This window comes from Lagenorhynchus albirostris, chromosome 2, assembly GCF_949774975.1.
Source record: "Lagenorhynchus albirostris chromosome 2, mLagAlb1.1, whole genome shotgun sequence".
Classification (NCBI taxonomy): Eukaryota; Metazoa; Chordata; class Mammalia; order Artiodactyla; family Delphinidae; genus Lagenorhynchus; species Lagenorhynchus albirostris.
Genome location: NC_083096.1, coordinates 170,003,322 through 170,028,836, shown reverse-complemented (window position 1 = coordinate 170,028,836; position 25,515 = coordinate 170,003,322). Strand labels below are relative to the sequence as shown.

The window sequence follows — 25,515 nt, the reverse complement described above, 5'->3', positions numbered from 1 at the left end:
TACACCTGAAACTAACATCATATTGTAAATCAACTATATTTCAATAAAATATATAATGTCTTACATATTACATAATTCTTTTCACCAGCTCTGCCAGTAAAAGTAAAAAAAAAATTTCTTCGTACAATTTAAAAAGCACCAATGAACAGAACTTAAGTTTGAGCAATGTCAGTCATGTAACTTTGCTTTTGTCATGATGAAGCTGAGATTCAAATCTGTAACCCACAACCAACAACCATCCAGCATCTTTGGCATTCATTTCTATATAATACTCATGCTCTACCTATCTGTCTGTTTGTTGGTACTTTTTTAATCCCCATCCTTATTTTCCCTTTGCTTTGATTTCTTTATCTGGTTTTATTTTTTATTGAAGTAACACTGATTTATAACATTGTATAAGCTTCATCTGTACAACATTATGTTTCTACTTCTGTATACCCTACAGCATGCTCACCACCAAAAATCTGGTTTCCATCTGTCACCATACAGTTGATTCCCTTTACCCATCTTGCCCTCCCCCTCTGGTAACCACTACTGTGTTCTCTGTAACTATATTTGGTTTTGTTTAGTTTGGTTGTTCTTTTATTTTGTTTGCTTATTCGTTTTTATATTCCACTTATGAATGAAATCACACAATATTCATCTTTGTCTGATTTATTTCACTTAGCATGATACCCTCAAGGTCCATCAATGTTGTCACAAATGGCAAGATTTCACCTTTTTATGGGTGAGTAGTATTCCACTGTGTGTGTGTGTGTGTGTGTGTGTGTGTGTGTGTGTGTGTGTGTGTGTGTGTCTATACACCACATCTTCTTTATCTATTCACCCACTGATGGGCGTTTAGGTGGTTTTCATAGCTTGGCTATTGTAAATAGTGCTGCAATGAACACAGGGGTGCATATATCTTTTCAAAGTGTTTTTGTATTTTTTGGATAAATACCCAGAAGTGGGACGGCTGGATCATATGGTAGTTCTATACTTAGCTTTTCTGAGGAATGTCCAATACTGCCTTCCATAGTGGCTGTACAAATTTACACGCCTACCAACAGTGTATAAGGATTCCCTTTTCTCCACATCCTCGCCAACACTTGTCATTGCTTGTTTTTTTATCTATCTCTATTTTTGGCTGTGTTGGGTCTTCATTGCTGCACGTGGGCTTTCTCTAGTTGCGGTGAGCAGGGGCTGCTCTTCGTTGCGGTGCGCAGGCTTCTCATTGCAGTGGCTTCTCTTGTGGAGCACGGGCTCTAGGCGCACAGGCTTCAGTAGTTCTGGCACGCGGGCTTCAGTAGTTGTGGCTCATGGGCTCCAGAGCGCAGGCTCAGTAGTTGTGGCACACGGGCTTAGTTGCTCCATGGCATGTGGGATCTTCCCAGACCAGGGCTCGAACCCGTGTCCCCTGCATTGGCAGGCAGATTCTTAACCACTGCACCGCCAGGGAAGTCCCACTTGTTTTATTGATAATAACCATTCTGGCAGGTGTGAGGTGATATTTCATAGTGGTTTTGACTTGCAGTTCCCTAATAATCAGCAATGTTGAACATCTTTTCCTGTGCCTGTTGGCCATCTGTATGTCTTCTTTGGAAAAATGTCTATTCAGCTACTCTGCCCATTTTTTAATCATGTTGCTGTTGCTGAGTTTTATGAGTTCTTTATATATGTTAGATAGTAACCCCTTATCAGATATAGCATTTGCAAATATCTTCTCCCATTCCGTAGGTTGTCTTTTCATTTTACTGCTGATTTCCTTTGCTGTGCAGAAGCTTTTTAGTTTGACGTAACGCCATTTGTTCATTTTTTGCCCTTGTTTCCCTTGCCTGAGAAGACAGATCTAAAAAGATATTGCTAAGGCCATCTTTACCTAATTTTATCATCTATTATTATTTCAAGTATTTTTGTAAACCACTTTGAATCCTTCTTTGAATGAAGTTTAGCATAGATTATTTAACGCTACAGATTACTATTAAATTTCTGTTTCTGCTTAAGATACAGAAAACTACAAAAACATGGTACCCTCTCTAATAGAAGAAAAGACCAGATTACCTGAAACACCACAACCTTTCTTGAGCCCATCAGACTCCTGAAGTTGCAAGGCAACCAAATAACCTGAATTCCAAAGAGGAACAAGACCCTCCAATAAAGAACATATATGGTAGACGAGAAGAGAAAGGGGTAATCATAATACAGTGAATAAAAAGAAGATCTGCTAAATACTTACTGAATTCCTAAAAGGTATAGGCTAGCACGCCAATTTCCCAACTGGGTGCCCTATCCACAACAGGAGTCTGCACTCACTTGCTCTTCTCCACTGGCCTCCACAGGGCGCTCATGAAAAAGATTGGTTTCACGGCAGAAGACCAGAGAGAGTCCCACTCAATGGCACAGGAATTCAGGAGGTGACCAGTCATTGCTGGGAAGAGGCACAAAGCCACACTTGATTCCCCATATCCTTTTCTCCTATGAAGCAAAGGTGTTAGGCCACTGGAGTAGGGGCAGCAAACCCCTTCTGTCCTAGGACACTGGCAAACATCTGTTGTTGCTGCGATAAAGATATAAGCAAATCCCTCTATCCCTGTGGGGAGGGGTAAGTAACCATCTTGTGCCTAGGATCCCACACAAATACACCAACCCAGGAGCCTCCTAATGCTGGGAGAGGGGCAGGAAACCCTATCCAAGAATAAGTACAAACACAAGGCAAACAATGGCTGCCACAAGGAGGAGAGGGAACAAAGTCCTATTTATAAGGCCCAGATGAACAGGGTCTGCAAAAGACTGAAGCTGAACTGAGATAACTGCCTCCAACATAATCATAACACCAAGGAGCAAGCAACAGCATTCTACCACCAGGGGTAACAGTAGCCACCACTACAAGACTATGAAGACTGCGGTGCACTGAAAGTAATGATAATGACAATGAAACCCCAAACTAGCTCAATTCACGACTAGTTTGGCTTAACACCACACACTGACAGCCCAACAGAAGTGGGGTGTACCCATTTCCAAACATAAATACAATTTACCTCAGTCTCAACTGCTGTTCTATACACCATGCCCAACACCTAAACAAAAATTATGAGACACACAAAAAAAGAAAACAGCCTATGGTCAAGAGAAAAAGCAATCAATACAAGTAGACTCAGGGATGATTCAGATGCTAGAACTATCAGAGAAGGATATTTTTTTAAACTGTGATTAATATGTTAAAGGACTTAGTGAAAAAGGTGGACAACATACATGAACAGATTAGATAATATCAGCAAAGAGATGAAAATTTTTCTATACGTTAAATGTAAATGCTAGAAATAAAAATTACAATGTCAGAAATAAAGAATTCCTTCTACAGATTCAGCAGCAGACTGGACTCAGCTGATGAAAGAATCAATGTACTTGGAAAATAGATGAAGACACCAATAGAAATTATCAAAAGTGAAACACAGGGAGAAAAAAAGAAAAACAGAAGATCCAATGTTGAGGGACTATCAAATGGTCTAACATGTAAATGAGGTCTCAGAAGGAAAAAGGAGACTAAGGCAGAAGAAATACTCGAAAAGATAAAGGCCAAGAATTTTCCAGAAATAATAAAAGATACCAAACAGATTCAAGAAGCTTAAAGAAATCCCAAGCAGGATACAATAAAACAACACATACCTGCCTAGCCTCATCAAACAGCCTGAAGGCAAACAGAGGGGGTAAAAAATACTACATACATAATCAAGAACAAAGATAAGAATTACAGTAGATCTTATCAGAAACTATGCAAGCCAGAAGACAATGTTTTTCACTACTTCAATGCTGTAAAAGAAAAAATTTGTCAACCCAGAATTCTATATGCAGGAAAATTATTTTGCATCATGAAGGCAAAGATCACTATCAACCTCAACAATGTTCTCCATGCCAAACTGAAGATAAATACTGCTAGATATTTTTACTTGAAATGCAATAAACATGGTAAAAAGTGTCTTTGCACTTGAAATGGTGTTAAAATATTGAGAGGTTGTTTTCCATAATATTCAGACATTTTCCTTAACGTTCAAATGAAAGTTTATCATCTCCTAAACACACTTCTAAAAGCCCTTCCTGGGCTTCCCTGGTGGCGCAGTGGTTAAGTATCCGCCTGCCAATGCAGGAGACATAGGTTCAAGCCCTGGTCCAGGAAGATCCCACATGCCGCAGAGCAACTAAGCCCATGTGCCACAACTACTGAGCCCGCGTGCCACAACTACTGAAGCCCGTGTGCCTAAAGCCCATGCTCCGCAACAAAAGAAGCCACAGCAATAACTCTGTGCACCACAACGAAGAGTAGCCCCCACTCGCCATAACTAGAGAAAAGCCGGCATGCAGCAACGAAGACACAATGCAGCCAAAAATTAAATAAATAAATAAAATAAAAGCTCTTCCTGTTAACCCTGATACCTCTCATCCAGTCTATGGTTTAGAATACTATGGAGGAACTGAAGCAATTAAAAGAGAATGAAACAAACCTAGGGAAAAATGCTGAATGAAAAAAAAAGGTTCTCTCTGAATAGTAGAATTATGTTTGACTTCTTTTCTTCACAACATCTAAAGCTTCAAATTTTCCATTATGAACAGTTATTATTTTTGTTTCAGATGGGAAAAAAATCCTATTACACAAAAATGACAATGTACCATAGTTAAATAATACTGCACTTTACAGACAGGGCTGAAGTCAAGTACAAACCCTTTCTTTCTTCACAGGTGGTACCTATACCATACCGGTATGGAGTATCACTGCTAGTTACAAGAAAGTGAATGCAGAGCGATCAAGTAAACACAGTCCTACCTTCTACCATAGCCCTACCTTTCAGCGTCATAAAAATCAAAAGGGAGCAGCTTATAGCTTACATATTCCACTCACCACCATCTTCTCCAACAATTAAAAAAGAGGCTAATAACAAACTAGGTTTCCAGGCAGCTATTTAAACCCAAAGGCCGTAAATACTAAGGTTTGAAAAATATCTGATATGCTGATAATAAAGCACCCAGGATGGTTTAAGGGCCTTTATATACTCTAGTCCTCCCCATTATCCAAATAACGTAAGTACTCCTACTGCCATTTATGGATAAGGAAGTACAGATATCAGAATTTTGATCCTTAAAGATCACTGTCGGGACTTTCCTGGCGGTCCAGTGGTTAAGACTCCACACTCCCAATGCAGGGGGCACGGGTTCGATCCCTGGGGGTGGAATTAGATCCCACATGCCGCACGGCAAAAGGAAAAAGAAAAAACAGAGAGAGATCACTATCATCATATGCATTATCCCTAGTCCTTAAATTGTATTCCTAGATTTCCATTGTGTATTTTAATGTCACTTGCTTCTTCAATGCTTATGCCTATTAACAGTGAACAGACCATATTTAATAAAAACCTCATGTAAGAATTATACTTCACTGCGCAAAATAATTTGAAATGGTCTTGTCCCTACCCTTCAGGAGACAAAAATCTTTTGCTTTTTGGCCGCTCCCCCACAGCATGCAGGATCTTACTTCCCTGACCAGGGATCAAACCCGTGCCCCCTGCAGTGGAAGCTCGGAGTTCTAACCACTGGACCAGCAGGGAAGTCCCACAAAATCTTAACTGCTCAAAATATTGGCTAATAATACTTAGATTAACTCTTTCAAACAAAACCTTGCAACTCCTCAGTCAAAATGACTTAATAACTCTATACAGAAATACAAAGTTGGAAGTAAGTTCAGAAAATCCTCACAGGCTGAAAACATATACACAAAACAATTTAGATTTAATAATTCTGATTTCTTCCACAACTGAATTAAAACTAAAATGATTTAGAAAACTCAAATATAAGTATGCAGTAAATATAAAAGAAATACACTGCACTAATAAATCCCAAATTCAGGATAACAGTTACCTCTAATGAAAGAATCAAGTGATAAAGGAGGGGTACATGCTGAGGTCTTTTATTATACGGATAATGTTTTGTTTGTGAAGCTGGTTAATGGATACTTGGGTTTGCTATACTACAGTGTACTTCTGTATAGTATCTGCAGTATTTCAAAACACATCTTTTAAGTTTTCAAACCAGATATGACACTCTTTATCTCCCTGAACACAAATGTAAATAATCATTACCATACTATTACTGTAGTTTCTAGAAGAACAACTATATCCCACCACATACACTAAACTTACACACTAACTCCAACCATGACAAGTAAATGCCTTTTGTGACAAAAGACAGTATAACCCATTTTCATCATTTATACAGTGAGGTCAATCCCACCTACCTATCCACAGTAGTATTATGAAAACGAAATGGGACAAAAAATGAACAGTCCACATGTTCATCAAATGTTAGTTATTATTAGTGGCAACTGCTGAAGTACAAAAATGCAAAAAATATGACATTGTATGTCAGTATTTACAAACTGTAGGTCTTCACATGTGTACTTATTCCTGACAGTGTATACATTTTCTTCCACTCCTAATTTGTGGAATAACCTTGGGAATGGATACATGTATAACTAACATGGGTGAAAAACGTATCTAGCTCCCAGAAATGCAATAAATCATGCCAAAAATCTTCAGAGGCAGTGCTTAAAGCTTCCTGTTCTCAGTATAGATGTCTAGTAAACATTATTTATTAGTGTCTACTTTGTGCCTAGCACTAACAGACCGTAGAGAAATAGAAACAAAAAAACATAATTCCTGCCTTAAGCATTTAGTTTAGTAAAGAAAATAAATAATAAATTTATCTATAGCTGTTAGTAGAGCAACTAACCCAGCTGAAAAGAGGTGTGAAGTATCACCCTATTGATTGGTACTCTCTGCCATATAACTCCTCCTCTTTATCCTTTCCCTTGCCCACAGCTCTGCTAGTCCTGGTCTTCTCTGAAAGCAGACAGGAAAGCAGTATTTACCCTTTCTATAGACTACAGAACTGCATTATTCACTAGGTAACCTCTAAGCCACATGGGGCTATAGAGCACTTGAAATACAGCTACCACAAGGTGGATGTGCTAAAATATACACTGGAGTGCAAAGGCTTAGTACAAAGAAAGAATGTGAAATACAGCATCTCACTAATAATTTTTATAATGATCACATCTTGAAATTATAATATTTTGGATATACTGGGTAAGTATGTTATTAAAATTGATTTTACCTGTTTTCACTTTGTAACATGGCTACTAAAAAATCTAAAATTACATAGCTGGTTTACATATTTCCACCCAACAAATAATCCATAAAAAGTTAAAACTGAATACATAATGCACTTCAAAAGTATTCAGTAAGCATTAGCTAAATCTGAATCTTAGATTGAAATTTCAAAAATATTAGCTAAAGTAACCTATAACCATATCTAAATTCAATCTTTTTAAAAATCAAACATGAAGGGCTTCCCTGGTGGCGCAGTGGTTGAGAGTCCACCTACCGATGAGGGGGACACGGGTTCATGCCCGGGTCCGGGAAGATCCCACATGCCGCGGAGCGGCTGGGCCCGTGAGCCATGGCCGCTGAGCCTGCGCGTCTGGAGCCTGTGCTCCGCAACGGGAGGGGCCACAACAGTGAGAGGCCCGCGTACCGCAAAAAAAAAAAAATCAAACATGAAGAAAGAAAGGATCTATGTTGTCAGAATTCTAATTACCTATGGCATGTGTTTATGGTCTGACAATGACACTCATTAACCCAACAAATTGAAACCACAAACTCTACTTTTCTAGATTAATATTCAGTAAAATTGTTCCTCCTCCTATTACACTGAATTACACTAGAAATAGCCCAGTATACCACAGTTCATCAAAACCATACCACAGCATCAAAACCATACCACAGCATCAAAACCCAAGCTCTTTTTATAATTACAGAGAAGTAAACTTCAAAACATCCTAAAAACAAGGCATTTACTTATGAGTGCAATTCATTTAAATTACGTGTAAGTGCATTCTTACAGAATCTGACCTCTGGGGCTAAAAGTCAAAGCTCTTGCTCTTTAGTATCTAGAGAGGCCATGAAAATTAATTCATTAGGTACGTGACTCACACTGACCTGGGTTCCTCAAGAGTCACCTGAAGAACCAGAGTTAAGAGCAAAGAGAGAGTTCCAAAGGCCCTCCTTCCCCAAGCCAAGGAGACTTACGTGGTTGAGAAGGTTCTAAATAGATCAAACCAAAGAGACTATAAATGGACCCAGAGAGACTACAAATGACATCCAGGGGCCCTAAGACATGACTAGGCTTCCCGCATCTCTAGAAGAACTTAAATAAAGATCAGTACTAAAGAAGCTAAAGAAGTATTACTCTTCCACTCAATATTCACATGTAAAAGTCCCAAAGCCCAAGAAATTTGACCCCAAGGATGTCCATGATATATATTCCAGGAATCACAGAACCAAGACAGCCTCCTTGCCAGTACTTTATAACACAAAATGTTATTTGTGGGCAAGACGTGGCCTTTGAAAAACTGCCTAACCTGCACCCACTTAAGAGTAACCACTTTGAGCACTCGCTTCGGCAGCACATATACTAAAATTGGAACGACACGGAGAAGATTAGCATGGCCCTGGCGCAAGGATTACACGCAAATTCGTGAAGCGTTCCATATTTTTTGATTCACTTTGTTATACAGCAGAAACTAACACAACACTGTAAAGCAATTACACTCCAATGAAGATGTTAAAAGTAAATAAATAAATAAAAAATAAAAGAGAAAAAAAATAAAAAATAAAGGTAACCACTTTGGACGTCCCTGGCGTTCCAGTGGTTAAGAATCCGCCTGCCAATGCAGGGGACACAGATTCGAGCCCTCGTCCGGGAAGATCCCACATGCCACAGAGCAACTAAGCCCATGCGCCACAACTACTGAGGCTGTGCTCTAGAGCCCACAAGCCACAACTACTGAAGCCTGCATGCCTAGAGCCCGTGCTCCACAACGAGAGAAGCCACCACAATGAGAAGCTCGTGCACCACAATGAAGAGTAGCCCCCACTCGCTGCAACTAGAGAAAGCCCATGCTCAGCAACGAAGACGCAACGCAGCCAAAAATAAATAAATTTATTTTAACCAAAAATAAATAAATAAAAGTAACCACATCAGTCAAACTGCAGCCTTGATGATTTAGAGCTGTTTACAGATTTTCATAAGAGAAACAGCTAATCGCATCACAAACAATGAAGACTTATCAATTCTATACATGGTCCAGAGTTAAAGCACAAAAATACTAGTGCTAACCCCAAACACTTAAAAATAATAATGACCAAGTGTTTCCATATCCCTTGATATGTTGAAACACAACAAGGATTGACTTGAGCTCAATACCTATGTATAATACAAAGGGATAGTTGACACAATTTCTTTTGACATAAGAGTACCCCCAAAGTGACCCGCCCTCAGCCTGGATTAGGTAAGAACCAGTATCTATGGTCCTAGAGAACCCTGTGCCTTTCTTTAATACAGCAGCTATCACACATATTACACTTATCTCTTTAATCATCTCTCCCTCACCACACTGCAGGACCCTAATATCTCTGGCACCTAACACAATGCTGGGCATATCTCTGAAGGCTCAAAAATATTTGCTGGTTGAATGTATAATATGGAGCTATGCTGTCCAATGTGGCCTCTAGCCACATGTAGCTATTTAAATAGAAACTTAATTAAAATTAAATGAAATTTTAAAATTTAGTTCCTTAGTCACACTTGTCACCTTTCAAGTGCTCGTTGCCACGTACGGTTAGTGGCTGCCATACTGGACAGTGTAGACACAGAATGTTTTCAACATCACAGAAAGTTCTATTGGGCACTGCCTGGAGTGTCCCTTGATTCTGGAGGCATTTCCTAACAGGATTATTATTCTAAGAGAAAAGGTAGAAAGAAAAATGTTTTAAATGTACATCAAATTCCAGTAGTAAACAATACAACCAAAGGAAAGGAGTTCTTCTGCAAGACTGTCTCTAATATCAACTATGTTTCAAACTTTTCTGATAATTCTTCATTGCTAAAGTTTCATTATCAACTAACCCCCTTCTCCCACATATTCCCCTGTTGTGCCTAAAAGAAAGCCCTTAGTAACAACAAGGGCTGCTGCCCATACTCTAGGAAGGTGAAAAAAAAGGATATATGAGATTATTTTTACCCTAATCATAGGCTAATAAAAAGGTCCAAAAGGATTTTGGAATTAGTTTAGTCTAGTTAATCAATTTTACAGAGAAAGAGACTGAGCACACAGAAGTAAAATAACCCACAGAAAAGAAGAGATGTTAGAAGCAGACCAAACGGGTAAGGAAAAACAAAAAGCAGAGTGCACAGAAAGCCAGAAACTTTTATTTTTTTTACAGCATTATGGCATATTATCCAAAATATCAAAATAGTCTATACTTAATAAATGGGAATAATAAGTACTAGTAAAAGGTCAAGAAACTCTCAACCAAAGTTCTGTCTTGTGTAAGAGACCCTAAGTTTCCCCTTACAAACTCTAATATATTATTTAAATGCTTTCACTGGCAGTTTACTTTTTCTTTCCATAACATAATCACATAAATTATTTATTCTCATAGTCAGAATCTATTTATTCCTACTAGTCAGAATAGATTTCAATTAAGCCACAAATATAGGCAGCTAAAACTGAAAGCAGAATATTTACTAGTTATTTTCAATGGAAACATAATTCCAATGACAAGGTAAGAGTATAAACAATGAAAGTGAACTAAGGGGAGAGAAATAATTTGCTTCTCAAAAATGAAATCACTTCTGTCACTCTGAAAATGTTATCTGAATGAAAACCACAGTAAGAGTGTTTCTGCTCCTTAACTGAGTTTCATTTCCATGACCTATAAATAAAAATATAGAAGAAAGTAATTTTAAGTTCTCTTATTACTTCACTATGAGCAAAAGCAAATTCAAGGCAATAAATCCAAAGATGTTATCAAAACAGAGAAAGACTGACAAATATATATTTTTTGCACATAATACTTATGTAGCTTGGAGTGTCCTCAGCCTCGTATTCTTAGGTAAACACTGAATTTTGTTTTTCAGAGGGCACAAATCTCTCCTTTGTAGGAATTTTATATATCTAATTTCTTACACCTAAAGTTATAAGAAAGCTTTTATATCTCTCCATTAGGTTGAGAATCCGCCTGCCAATGCAGGGGACATGGGTTCGATCCCTGGACCGGGAAGATCCCACATGCCGCGGAGTAACTAAGCCCACGTGCCACAACTACTGAAGTCCATGCACCTAGAGCCCATGCTCCACAACAAGAGAAGCCCGGGCACCACAACGAAGAGTAGGCCCCGCTTGCCGCGACCAGAGAAAGCCCACGCAGCAACGAAGACCCAACACAGCCAAAAATAAATAAATATTTTTAAATAAATAAATAAAAATTCTAGGCAGGTTTACGGTAATCCCAATAATCCTCAGTAACAACAGGGGCAGGCCTATGCGTTGCACACAATAAACTTTGCTGGATTAAGAAAGTTCACTTCAGGAAGTTCCCTGGTGGGCTATTGGTTAGGATTCCAGGCTTTCACTGCCGTGGCCCAGGTTCAATCCCTGACTGGGGAACTGAGATCCCGCAAGCCGCACAGCGCTTCGTAACAGGAAGAAAACAGATAAAGGCTGTCAGTGTCCATTAGTTTGTCAATATGACCAATCAGATACCGGTAATAAAATATTTTAAGTTCTAAGAGGATGTCAGGTGCAAAATGCCTGGTTTGCCCTTTAACTTTTTACCAGGTCTCAGAATCAACCTATTTCAAAAGATAAGAACATATTCCTCTAGTCATCTGCCAAATCCTATTTCAGTATGAATCTAGAAATGAAACTTAAAGGACATGTCTACTGAGAAGTAAAGGAATCATTCATTTCTTGATCATTAAAAATCAAGAATCTTGGGGCTTCCCTGGTGGCGCAGTGGTTGGGAGTCCACCTGCCGATGCAGGGGACACGGGTTCGTGCCCCGGTCTGGGAGGATCCCACCTGCCGCGGAGCGGCTAGGCCCATGAGCCATGGCCGCTGAGCCTGTGGGTCCGGAGCCTGTGCTCCGCAACGGGAGAGGCCAGGGCAGTGAGAGGCCCGCGTACCGCAAAAAAAAAGAAAAAGAAAAAAATCAAGAATCTTAACAAAGAACAGACTTCAAATCCAACAACAAGCAACATGCTAATACTCAAACCTCTCAGAAAAGGTACAATCCAAATAATTAAGCTAATTTAATGTCATTTATATAATATGTAAGACCTAATTAACTCACAATTGACCATTTCAATTTTCTAGGTTAGGAGTCTTAACTTTAATTATATATCTAAAACTTCAACTCCAAAATATGATTCAGAAGATGTCTGTATATTTTTTAAGTTGCAAAAATTATTCCAATGAGCAGCCTAAATTTAGAACTACTATCCTAGCTTTAACACATCCCTAAAATTATGCTAATTAAATTGGCATTTTCTTCAATTTAAAAAAAGTAAAAGATTACTTACTTGGGTCAATCAAGTCTAATGAAAATATTAACTAACTTTAGTTTTCAATGACAAAAAATTAATACTTCTCACATTCTTAAACACATCCTCCCAATTTGTTTTACACCGACTTCTCTCATCAAGAGTGTATCACAGGGCTTCCCTGGTGGTGCAGTGGCTGAGGGTCCGCCTGCCAATGCAGGGGACACGGGTTTGTGACCCGGTCCGGGAAGGTCCCACATGCTGCGGAGCGGCTGGGTCCGTGACCCATGGCCGCTGAGCCTGCGCGTCTGGAGCCTGTGCTCCACAACGGGAGAGGCCACAACAGTGAGAGGCCCCCGTACCGCAAAAACAAAAACAAAACAAAACAAAAAAAAGAGTGTATCACAATATGTCTTTGTCAGGTAAATAAAATGTTTTCTAGACATTTGTGGATAACCAACACAATGACAAAACAGTTAACAAATTGATTTTCAAATTGCAAAGATGGCAATAAACTAATATAAGAGCAGAGAAGGAACAATAAAATGTTCTTCATTTCACTAAAATTCAAGGTTCCAATAGCTTGGGCAGAATTATTTATGAGGTAGATTATAAAAAGACAAAACTAAGAGAAAGCAGTTTTTAGCAACAGATGACAGTGAAGACGACCATTTGAAAACAAGACCAATCAACAAACTGCACAAAATGGGAACTGAAAAAGAGCAGACATATTCAGGGTTAGGACTGAAAGATGGTTAACTACTTCCTTGTTTTATGAACGCTTTGAAGCTTCAACTAAGCTCTTCAGCTAAGGAATTAAGAGCAAACAAGTTGTTAGCGACTTCCCTGGTGGCACAGTAGTTAAGAATCCGCCTGCCAATGCAGTGTTCAATCCCTAGCCTGGGAAAGATCCCACATGCCACGGAGCAACTAAGCCCTTGCACCACAACTACTGAGCCTGCGCTCTACAGCCTGTGATGCACAACTACTGAGCCCGCGCACCACAACTACTGAAGCTCACACACCTAGAACCCGTGCTGTGCGACAAGAGAAGCCACTTCAATGAGAAGCCCACACAGAACAACAAAGAGTTAGCCCCTGCTTGCCCCAACTAGAGAAAAGTCCGCGTGGAGGAAGACCCAAGGCAGCCAAAAATAAAATAAAATAAACAAATTTATTTTTTAAAAAAAGAAATTTTAGGATTTCCACTTCACAGTATCCAGTTGTGAGAAGATGAGTCCAAAATCATAACTGAAATGTATCTGGAAAATACTGTACATGAGAAACTCCACAAAACACAGACAATATGCAAACATATAAAACACTGACTATACTACAAACTTGTTAACAAGACTTAACAGAAATCAGTCTACTTTTATTAGTAATATGTTCCTTTAAAAAATTTATTCCAAGAGCAAATAAAGGCACAATTCAGTAAAATGTCCTTGGTGTCAGGCGCCACCCACAACACTTAAAGACAATCTTTGAGGCCTGTTACCCAACTGCAGGGACTCCATCTGTCAACTCTACTAATCTACCTCATCTTCCATTCATAAACACGAATGGAAACTAAACAATCACCAGACATTAAGAAAGTAAAGAACCAAGATGAATAAACAGAACCAACCCTGGAGGGAGAGAGATGGTACAGAGAACAGAAAAAGATTTTTTTAATTTCCAATTAGTACCTATGAAAGGATTTAAGATACTATTCCAATCATAAAATAAGACACATCTGCTACACACAGAAAAGGAGAGAAAACAAAAATTCTTAGATATTAAAAAAGTAATCGCCAAATGTTTATTTATGTACCCTTCAATTCAGCAATTCTATTTATAGGACTCCATCCTACTAAAATACTCACACATATGTATAAGGATATGCGCTATACTTTTTTTTTTTTTTTTTTTGCGGTACGCAGGCCTCTCACTGTTGTGGCCTCTCCAGTTGCAGAGCACAGGCTCCGGACCCACAGGCTCAGCGGCCATGGCTCACGGACCTAGCTGCTCCGCGGCATCTTCCCGGACCGGGGCATGAACCCGTGTCCTCTGCATCGGCAGGCGGACTCTCAACCACTGCGCCACCAGGGAAGCCCTGCACTATACATTTTAACACATACAAAAAAGCCTAGAAACTATACATATATCCACCAATAGGAAAGAGTTAAATGAATTATGGTACAACTATAGAATAATCTACATGTATCAACATGGGAAAGATTTATACAATACGTGAAAAAGCAATCACTAAGCATGTGCAGTATAATCCCACTTATAATCTTGTTACACAAGTAATATAATAGTAATAGCTATTTATTACTATATAACACAAAGTGCCAGGTACCATTTTAAGTACCTTATAGGTATAACTAATTTAATCCTCACAACAACCTTAAGCACTAGAGTCTATAATTAACCCTTTTACATGAGGACACTGGGCCACAAAAAGGTTAAATCATTTTTCCCAAGGTACACAGCCACTAAACCATGAGCGCTGGGACTATCAGCTATGGGACTCGAAATCCTCCAAGATCACACTTCACACTTCCAGCAGTTAGGATGCAAATCACAGAGTCCAGCTCCAGAGGCCATCCTCTAAAAACCTCCACCTCTCTCCCACTCCCTGACTCTCTTCCCTTTTTCCCTTCCTCTTACTCTCAATTTGTAAATGCATACAAAAAGATCTGTAAGAAGAGAGATGCTGAACTGTCAACTGTGATAGCTGCTAACAATGGAAGTGGAAGTGAAGGTTTTTAATTATTTTTAAATATATAATATAAAGGTATAAATCAATATAATCTGTATTCTTTATAATACACATGCATTATTTGACTGTTTTGAAACTAAACTAAGATCTGAATAAAGACATGAAAATAGCATATAAACAGATAATTTTCAAAACAGTAAATAAAAGCTAAGAAACATGGGAGAAAACTAAATCTTATAAGTAATCTAAGAATGCAAATTAAAACTGTATATAATTTTCACCTATCAAATTAACAAAAGTTAAAAGAATATTTAATGCTGGTAAAAATAGGGCAATATGCATCAATTATCCTAATGTTCACACCTGCTGATCCAGTAATTTTTACTTTATTGAACAAATACCTGAAATATTGAAAAACATTATACACAAAGATGTTAGTCTCAGTATTTCTTTTTTTTTTTTTTTGCAGTACGTGGGCCTCTCACTGTTGTGGCCTCTCCCGTTGCAGAGCACAGGCTCCGGACACGCAGGCTCAACGGCCATGGCTCACGGGCCTAGTCCCTCCGCGGCATGTGGGATCTTCCCGGACAGGGGCACGAACCCATGTCCCCTGCATTGGCAGGCGGACTCTCAACCACTGTGCCACCAGGGAAGCCCTCAGTATTTCTTTTAATAACAAAATTGTTAACTGAATAATCCAGTGATAAGCAATGTGCTTTAAGTATACTGTGGTACAGCCATATAAAGAAATGTTATAATACCATTAAGGAAGCCCTCTCAAAATTTTTATTAAAATGGGAATGTATCAATATGTTAAAATAGAAAAAATAATATTCACAGTATGATCTTCAGCTATGCACATATGAGTATATGTATATAAACACATATATGCCAACACATGTATATATAAACATATATATATTTAAAAATTCCTCCAAGGAAATATATCAAAATGCTAACAATAGTTATCAATGGGTGGTAAAGTTACAAGTGATTTTTTTTTCTTTTTTCCCTGTGATTTTTACAGTGATCACATATGGCTTTTCTGTGGAAGGGAGCTTTTTTCTTTTTTAAAAGCCTTTTCTCTTCATCATACGAAACAGAGAAATGAGTGAAGTAGTTTGTTACTGCGCATCCGGATATATCATATCATTATTGGTTGTCAAGCAGCATATCCTACATCATGCCCATCTCCAGTCACAGGCAGAAAGGACAGAAACTCAGGCACAAATACGCCCCAACCAAATGGCAGTGCATTCACTCTATGGAGCAGCCTAAGCAGCACGTACAGCAACTTCAATCCTCCATTCAAACCACTCCCCATCTCTCACCCAACGTTTTAGGTTTACTTTTGATGTGATACAGTAATCCTCACACAAGCTGCACATGGAGACAGACCATTTTAATCCTCTACTCTATGCCGCCGAGTCTGCCCCTGAGAGAAATGCTACCCATTTAGTAAATTTACCCACCGAGCCAGAAATCACCGTCATTCTGGACACTTCTCTGTCATCAACTGAAACAGACAGGTAAGCCTTGCTGCTTTCTAAAAATGGCCAATCCTGCTTAGCAAATGACAGCATATGCTAAGATTTCTCACTTCTGCAGAGAATGGGTGGTTCCCCTGCTAAGGCTATAAATCCCAATACACAGTAGCATTCCCTGTCAACAGCAGAATCTGAAATGTAGTATCTCCTCCACAAGAAAAGTCCAATTCTCCTGGCAACAAGCTTTAAGAGATCCTGACCTAGAGCACGCTCTCCAGGCTTCTCCTCCTGCTTCGTCACAGGAACCACAGCAGCCGAATCCTATACTACGCCCGCCCATGCTGCAGCAGCAGCCATGTTTGGCTCAGCCCTGCTGCAGCCCCAGATGGAAGCCAGGAGAGCAAGGACAAGATGGCAAAGGACTTTAAAAAGGGAACTCTGTAACAAATAAGAGGTATCATAAAAAATGTTGCACTAATCTGCCACATCATTAAAAGTAAGGCTTTTTTTTTTTTTTTTAATGACGCCTCTTTCAAAGTACTTTAAGCCGCTTCTCTTGGTATCATGAAAACAAATTTGGGAAGATCGGCCTAAGTATTACTATTACGGTAAAGATCAATTTAATCAGAATGCATGGGGAACACAATTCATAAGTTTTTACTTAACTAATAATTAACAAAAAAATGCTCCCTCTTTCCCTTGATTCCCTGTTAAAAAACTACAAATGTATTTCAAATCCTCTTCACTCTTAAAATAATGAATGTAATTTAATCTGTCTTTGCCTAGTGAGGAACTTGCAAGGAGTCACATTTTAGCTTAGTTTCATTTTTCAAAGTAGAAACTGCTTTACTTTTCTGATTATAGAAGTGATATGTGGGGGCTTCCCTGGCGGTGCAGTGGTTAAGAATCTGCCTGTCGGGCTTCCCTGGTGGCACAGTGGTTAAGAGTCCACCTGCCGATGCAGGGGACACGTGTTCGTGCCCTGGTCCGGGAAGATCCCACATGCCGCGGAGCAGCTGGGCCTGTGAGCCATGGCCGCTGAGCCTGTGCGTCCGGAGCCTGTGCTCCGCAACGGGAGAGGCCACAACAGTGAGAGGCCCGCGTACCGCAAAAAAAAAAAAAATCTGCCTGCCAATGCAGGGGACACGGGTTTGAGCCCTGGTCCAGGAAGATCCCACATGCCACGGAGCAACTAAGCCCATGCGCCACAACTACTGAACCTGTGCTTTAGAGCCCATGCACCACAACTACTGAAGCCCGTGAGCCACAACTACTGAGCCCACAAGCCACAACTACTGAAGCCCGCGTGCCTAGAGTCCGTACTCCGTGACAAGAGAAGCCACTGCAATGAGAAAGCCCACTCACTGCAACAAAGAGTAGCCCCCACTCACCGCAACTAGAGAAAGCCTGTGTGCAGCAACGAAGACCCAATGCAGCCAAAAATAAATAAATAAATTTATTTTTTTAAAAAAGTGATATGTGGTTAATGTAAACAAAAATGACTTAGCACAGAAAGAAAATGAAAATCACCCAATCTCACCAGCAACCAGAAATAGCCCCTATGAACACTGTTGTATAAGCAAGCACTTTTTCTATATATTTTTTAAGATAAAATTTGATCACACATGCTACTTTTAACTGGCTTCCATAGAATAAATGTGGACTTTTTCTTAATATTTATTTGGCTGCATCAGGTCTAAGTTGTGGCACGCGGGATCTTCGTTGAGGCATACAGGACCATTTTTTTTAGGTGTGGCATGCAGGATCTTTTTAGTTGCAGCATGTGAACTCTTAGTTGCGGCATGTGGGATCTAGTTCCCTGACCAGGGATCAAACCCGGGCCCCCAGCTTTGGAAGCACGGAGTCTTAGCCACTGGACCACCAAGGAAGTCCCAAAGTGGACGTTTTTATGTCAGTAAGTGTTTTGCAACATTTTTAAGGGTTACATAGTATTTCAATGGATATTGAGGCCAGAATTTGCCCAGAACTCTATTACTAGACCTTAGAATGTTTCAAAAGGTTTGCTATTATAAATGATGACATGACAACAATCAGAATTTTATTTAAACTCTGACTTTCAAAGTACAATTCTGTAAAAGCAGATGATATTATATAAAACAAAAAACCAACCTTGATTTCAAAGTAATCGTTGGATATATGTTGACCTCAGAACCTTAACAAAGTTTAATATAACAACAGTCCAATTTCTGTTACATCACCAAGGGACACAAGAAGCAAAATCCTAGGTCAAACCGTCTCATTCATTCCACTTGGAAAAGAAATTCATTTTAGTCTCTGTCTCACCCTAGGTACCTGTTTAGTGAAAGAGACTAAGCTCAAAGAAAAGAAAACAGTGGCAGAGCCTGGGGAAGAACTGAAAGTAATTCCATGAGGTAAAACTGATCCAGGACTCTAAATGTACACTGCTGAGGTCCATCTTCAATTGGAGGATAAGGAAATTAAAAGGTTTAGAAGAGGTTCTAGACTCCCAGACCTATAACTGACAGGAAACCAAGCACTTAGAGCAGCCATGTTCAAAAGTACACCTGTACATTCCATCAGAGAAATTCCTCCAGGTTAACAAATTTATTTGAAAAGGCCAACTATTTCCAGTTCTGCATCCCTTAAATGAATAATCAAACCTGCTAATACTACGAATAAGCACAAGAACAATAAAATGCCCCATTTTCGGGGTCATGAACATGGAGCTTCTTCATGAAAATGAAATCCATTTCCCTCCAACCCAAAGACTGGTTACTAATGCAATTTCAATTATCCTTCCAGACTTCACAAGTCACAGCTGAGTTGATATCGACCACCAAGAGCTCAAAAACTTCCCAAACACTGTATAATGAAATCTATCAACATTTGAAAACTATTATCTTCCAAATAATCAATGCCTGATGTTACAAAATCATGCATGGGTAAAAGATCCATTCAAAGTACCATACAAACCAACAGATTTAAGTGCATGAAAAGTTCATGGAGGGACTTCCCTGGTGGCGCAGTGGTTAAGAATCTGCCTGCCAATGCAAGGGACGCTATCCGCCTGCCAATGTAGGGTTCAATCCCTGGCCCAGAAGATCCCACATGCCTCGGAGCAACTAAGCCCCTGCGCCACAACTACTGAGCCTGCACTCTAGAGCCCGCAAGCCACAACTACTGAGCCCACATGCCACAACTACTGAAACCCACGTGCCTAAAGCCCGAGCTCGGCAACAAGAGAAACCCTCGCGATGAGAAGCCCGTGCACTGCAATGAAGAGTAGCCCCCACTCGACAAACTAGAGAAAGCCCACGTGCAGCAACGAAGACCCAACGCAACCAAATAAATAAATAAGTTCATGGACATGGTTTCAGGTTCCAAATTGAAACTAACTTTTAAGAAACTACCATTGTCAGAAAGTTAGGTTTAAAAAAAAGAAAGAAAAGAAACTACCATTGTCAAGTTTTGGTATAATAATAAAGAATATCCACAATTACCTGAGAAAGACATTAAAATACTCCTCTCCCTCCCAGTCTCCTTCCCAAATCTGATCTGAGTGAGACCAGATTTTCTTCAGACAAAACACTGTATAGCAGAATGAATGCAGAAGCAGATATGAGAATCGTTACATTCTTTTAAGCTAGAAATTAAAGAGATTTGGAAAAATATAAAACGCCACTCTTCTCACTAATTTTTGTTTTGTGTGTGTGTGTGTGTGTGTGTGTGTGTGTGTGTGTGTGTGTGTGTGTGTGTGTGTGTGTGTGTGTGTGTTTTGCGGTACGCGGGCCTCTCACTGTTGTGGCCTTTCCCGTTGCGGAGCACAGGCTCCGGACGCGCAGGCTCAGCGGCCATGGCTCACAGGTCTAGCTGCTCCGCGGCATGTGGGATCTTCCTGGACCAGGGCACGAACCCGTGTCCCCTGCATCGGCAGGCGGACTCTCAACCACTGCGCCACCAGGGAAGCCCTAATTTTTGTTTTGAAAAAGTTATTTTTCAATTATTTAAGTTAACCTATACTGGGTTTGTCTTGTTTTTAATTAAGTGAATATTTTTAATTTTTTCATTTTAATATCTAATATAAATATCAACAGATATAGCCCACATAAGAAAAGCTCTCTGAGATTCTCAATAATATTTAATAATGTACAGATTTATTTTAAAAATCTGTACTCTTGAGATTTTTTTAAAAATAACAAAAAAACCCTGAGAACCACTATTTTAAGTCAACGGTTTTCGCTGTGTTTTCTGTGGAAATTCTGCCTCAGTTTCTTGGAATGTAATTTCCAATCTATAGAATTAAAATATAATTGGGAAGTTTTCACTTCTGCAAGAGATTTTTTTGCATCCACTGCTCTAAGAGCTCACATAAATTTACACAAGCCTCTTTCACAATGTATCAGGTAAATCAGCTTATACACTCATTAATAAATTGACTCCTAAATGTTTCCCACTCTTTTCTCATATCTATTTTCTAATTAAATTGGAAGTTTTTCAGGAACAATGTCCATCTTTCATTTTACTTCTTCCCACATTCCTCCTACAGTATACAGCAGGCGTTAAATGTGTGCTGCCCCGTACCAGTGACTTACAACCACTTTCAGAATGTATTATTTTTGTAGGAAAGCTAAAAAGTACATCTCAAGGATTTCTATACAGAAAAGAGCCCTCAATCATTCAAGAAGATTCTAATGGCTCTCTGAATAGTAGTATCACTAATTCTTATAACTATCAAAATATGGCCTTCTCCACAATGACCTTTCTTTCAAGGCCATCTGTGAAGGGGCTGAGTTAAAGGATTTCCATGATCCATTCCTACCCTCACATTCTAAGACTTGGATTCTTTTAATTCTCAATCCCTGCATTAAAAAATGCTGGATACTATGGTTGTTTAGGGGCCGGAAGATGAGTCAGCAGGTGAAGCCATTTGTGAGAAGCAGTTTCATTACATTTCGAACAACAGACAAGCCAGCAAAAGACAGCTGCCATTGTTTACATTGCTGAACGTGCTGTCAGGTTTCACAGGCCTATAAAACCACCTATTTTTTGTCAGCAAGCTCCATTTTTCTTAGTTAAGGGCTAAGAAGCATCAGACTTAGTTACCAGCTCCTAAAGCACAGTGAACAATCTCTTTTCTCAAAGCAAAAATAATTTAAGTGCCTAAAAGAGCATTCAAAAACCATTCTCGCAACTAGGAGCATGCCTCTGATAGCAATAACCCAGTTCTCTTCATAGACTACTAATGTTATACATGTTCAGACACAGGAAAAAGTGCTTCCAATAAGAAAAACAAATAAGGGTTGGGTTTTTTTTCTTTTTAATCATATAACATTGTTAACTAAAGCACAATTCAGTGCTTATTTAAAGGAACTGAAAACAAGTGGATAAAATATGAATTACTAATCTTTTTTCAGCGAGTCGGAGAGGCCAAATAACCTGATACTCAATGGAATTACCTTCGGTTCTGGTTCAACTCAGTTTCACTTCTCAGAACCAAAAGTGTTTCACCTTTAAGAATCCTTCTGTCATAAGAAGGATTCCCTCCAAATACATTGTTCTTTATTTTAATTATTTTTTTAATTGAACTATAGTTGCTTTACAATATTGTATTAGTTTATAGTGTACAGCAAAGTGAGCCAGCTATATATATACATATATCCCCTCTTCTTTGGATTTCCTTCTCATTTAGGTTACCGGAGAGCAGTGGATAGAGTTCCCTGTGCTATACAGTAGGTTCTCATTAGTTATCTATTTTTTACATAGTATCAATAGTATATATATGTCAATCCCAATCTCCCAATTCATCCCACCACCACCCCTTCCCCCTTGGTACCCATACGTTTGTTCTCTACGTCTGTGGTCTGTCTCTATTTCTGCTTTGTAAATAAGATCGTCTATACCAATTTTTTCAGATTCCACATATATGTGTTAATATACAATTATTTGTTATCGTCTTTCTGACTTACTTCACTCTGTATGACAGTCTCCAGGTCCATCCATGTCTCTACAAATGACCCAATTTCGTTCCTTTTTAGGTTGAGTAATATTCCATTGTATATATGTACCACATCTTCTTTATCCATTCCTCTGTTGATGGACATTTAGGTTGCTTCCATGTCCTGGCTATTGTAAACAGTGCTGCAATGAACACTGGGGTGCATGTGTCTTCTTGAATTATGGTTTTCTCTGGGTATGCCCAGTAGTGGGATTGCTGGGTCATATATTAATTCCATTTTTAGCTTTTTAAGGAATCTCCATACTGTTCTCCAGAGCAGCTGTATCAATTTACATTCCCACCAACAATGCATGAGGGTTCCCTTCTCCACACCCTCTCCAGCATTTATTTTTTGTAGATTTTTTGATGATGGCCATTCTGACTGGTGTCAGGTGATACCTCATTATAGTTTTGATTTGCATTTCTCTAATAATTAGTGATGCTGGGCAGCTTTTCATGTGTTTGTTGGCCATCTGTATGTCTTCTTTGGAGAAATGTCTACTAAGGTCTTCTGCCCATTTTTTGACTGGGTGGTTTGTTTTTTTAATATTGAGCTGCATGAGCTGTTTATATATTTTGGAGATTAAACCTTTGTCCGTGATTTGTTTGCAAACATTTTCTCCCATTCTGAGGGTTGTCTTTTTGTCTTGTTTATAGTTTCCTTTTCTGTTCAAAAGCTTTTAAGTTTCATTAGGTCCCCTTTGTTTATTTTTGTTTTTATTTCCATTACTCTAGGAGGTGGGTCAAAAAAGACCTTGCTGTGATTTACATTTCACAGCAACACACTTCCTTCAAAGAGTGTTCTTCCTGTGTTTTCCTCCAAGGGTTTTATAATGTCTGGCCTTAATTTAGGTCTTTAATCCATTTTGAGTTCATTTTTGTGTATGGTGTTAGGGAGTGTTTTAATTTCATTCTTTTACATGTAGCTGTCCAGTTTTCCCAGCACCACTTACTGAAGAGGCTGTCTTTTCTCCATTTTATATTCTTGCCTCCTGTATCAATAAGGTGACCATGTGTGTGTGGGTTTATCTCTGGGCTTTCTGGCCTGTTCCATTGATCTATATTTCTGTTTTTGTGCCAGTACCATACTCTCTTGATTACTGTAGCTCTGCAGTATAGTCTGAAGTTGGGGAGCCTGATTCCTCCAGCTCCGTTTTTTTTTTCCTCAAGGTTGCTTTGGCTATTTGGGGTCTTTTGTGTTTCCATACAAATTGTGCAATTTTTTGTTCTAGTTCTGTGAAAAATGCCATTGGAAGTTTGACAGGGATTACACTGAATCTGTAGATTGCTTTGAGTAGTATAGTCATTTTCACAATATTGATTCTTCCAATCCAAGAACATGGTCTATCTCTCCATCTGTTTGTATCATCTTTAATTTCTTTCATCAGTGTCTTATAGTTTTCTACATACAGGTCTTTTGTCTCCTTAGGTAGGTTTATTCCTAAGTATTTTACTCTTTTTGTTGCAGTGGTAAATGGGAGTGTTTCCTTAATTTCTTTCAGAGTTTTCATCATTAGTGTATAGGAATGCAAGAGATTTCTGTGCACTAATTTTGTATCTTACTTTACCAATTTCATTGATTAGCTCTAGGAGTATTCTAGTAGCATCTTTAGAATTTTCTGTGTATAGTATCATGTCATCTGCAACAGTGACAGCTTTACCCCTTCTTTTCTGATTTGGATTCCTTTTATTTCTTCTTCTTCTCTGATTGCTGTGGCTAAAACTTCCAAAACTATGTTGAATTAATAGTGGTTAGAGTGGACAACGTTGTCTTTTTCCTGATCTTAGTGGAAATGGTTTCAGTTTTTCACCACTGAGAACAGTGTTGTCTGTGGGTTTGTCATATATGGCCTTTATTATGTTGAGGTAGGTTCCCTCTATGCTCACTCTCTGGAGAACTTTTATCCAAATATATTTTTCAAAGTTGTGATTTCCAATAAAGTATTGGGCTGAGAAACAACTCCTAATTGCTTTCTAGTTTCATATCCATGGCTCATCTGGGCATTACATCTTAATAATTTCCCTTTTCATTTCAAAGGCAGTCAAATTAACCTAATATTTCAAATTCCTAGCTGAACTAACAAGGAGATATAGATATATACAATACATATATATCTATGACAAGAGATGCCCTGTTAGTCAGGAGGTACTTTCACTATTAAGTGTTCCTTTATTTGAGTATCAAGACAATATGCCTTTTAAACTATAAACTTACAAGTTATCCACCATGAATCTGCTACAAACCATGCACCAACTGTAAACAAAGGCTAACACTTAAATCAGAACTACATGTGTTTTTTAAAATATATAAAGTCCAAGTTATCTTTAAATACAGGTTGGTAACAACCATGGAAATTAACCTAGCTCCAAGTCTCTTAAAAATATCTACACATAATTCATAAATTTGGAAAACTGCAGATAAAAAAGTAAATGAACTGAAAGTCATCCTTAGGAAAAGTATATACAACCTATCTTAAGAGTCCCAAATAAAAATTATAACTCACGTATCAATCTTGGATTTGAATTATTTACTAAAAATATATAATCTGATCCTCCCGCCTAACAACAAAGGGTCCTTCTAAAACACAAATTGGCCACATCATTCCCCAGCCTACAGCTTTGATGGCTCCTCACTGTCATCTGGGTGAAATCCGTGCTCCTTAGCATGGCTTACACAGCCCTTTTCTGTGGCCTCTGATTATCCACTTCTCCCCTCCAAACTGTTGTTCCAGCAATGATGAACAAGTCATTTCTCACTGTCCTGAGTCTCTGTATGTGCTGATTCATGGCTGAAATACTCTGTCCTACCACTATCTTTCGCATGGCTCATTCATGCTTCCAGATTGTTTAGAAGTATCCCCTTTTCCAGGAAGCCTCTTCCCTCATTCCTCCCAATTCTCTCCCACCCACCCTCTTAAGTGAAGTGACCCCCC

The 25,515-nt window shown here is 38.9% G+C and overlaps 1 protein-coding gene and 1 non-coding gene across 3 annotated transcripts in view; one reads left to right on the top strand and one right to left on the bottom strand.

Annotated features, from left to right (window-relative positions):
* The window catches only part of EIF4G3 (eukaryotic translation initiation factor 4 gamma 3), a 370,577-nt gene that overhangs the window by 327,932 nt on the left and 17,130 nt on the right, over positions 1-25,515 (bottom strand). The window lies entirely within an intron of this gene.
* Positions 8,476-8,582, top strand: LOC132516517 (U6 spliceosomal RNA). Its single transcript, XR_009539350.1, has one exon. It is a non-coding gene; the product is annotated as a U6 spliceosomal RNA (small nuclear RNA).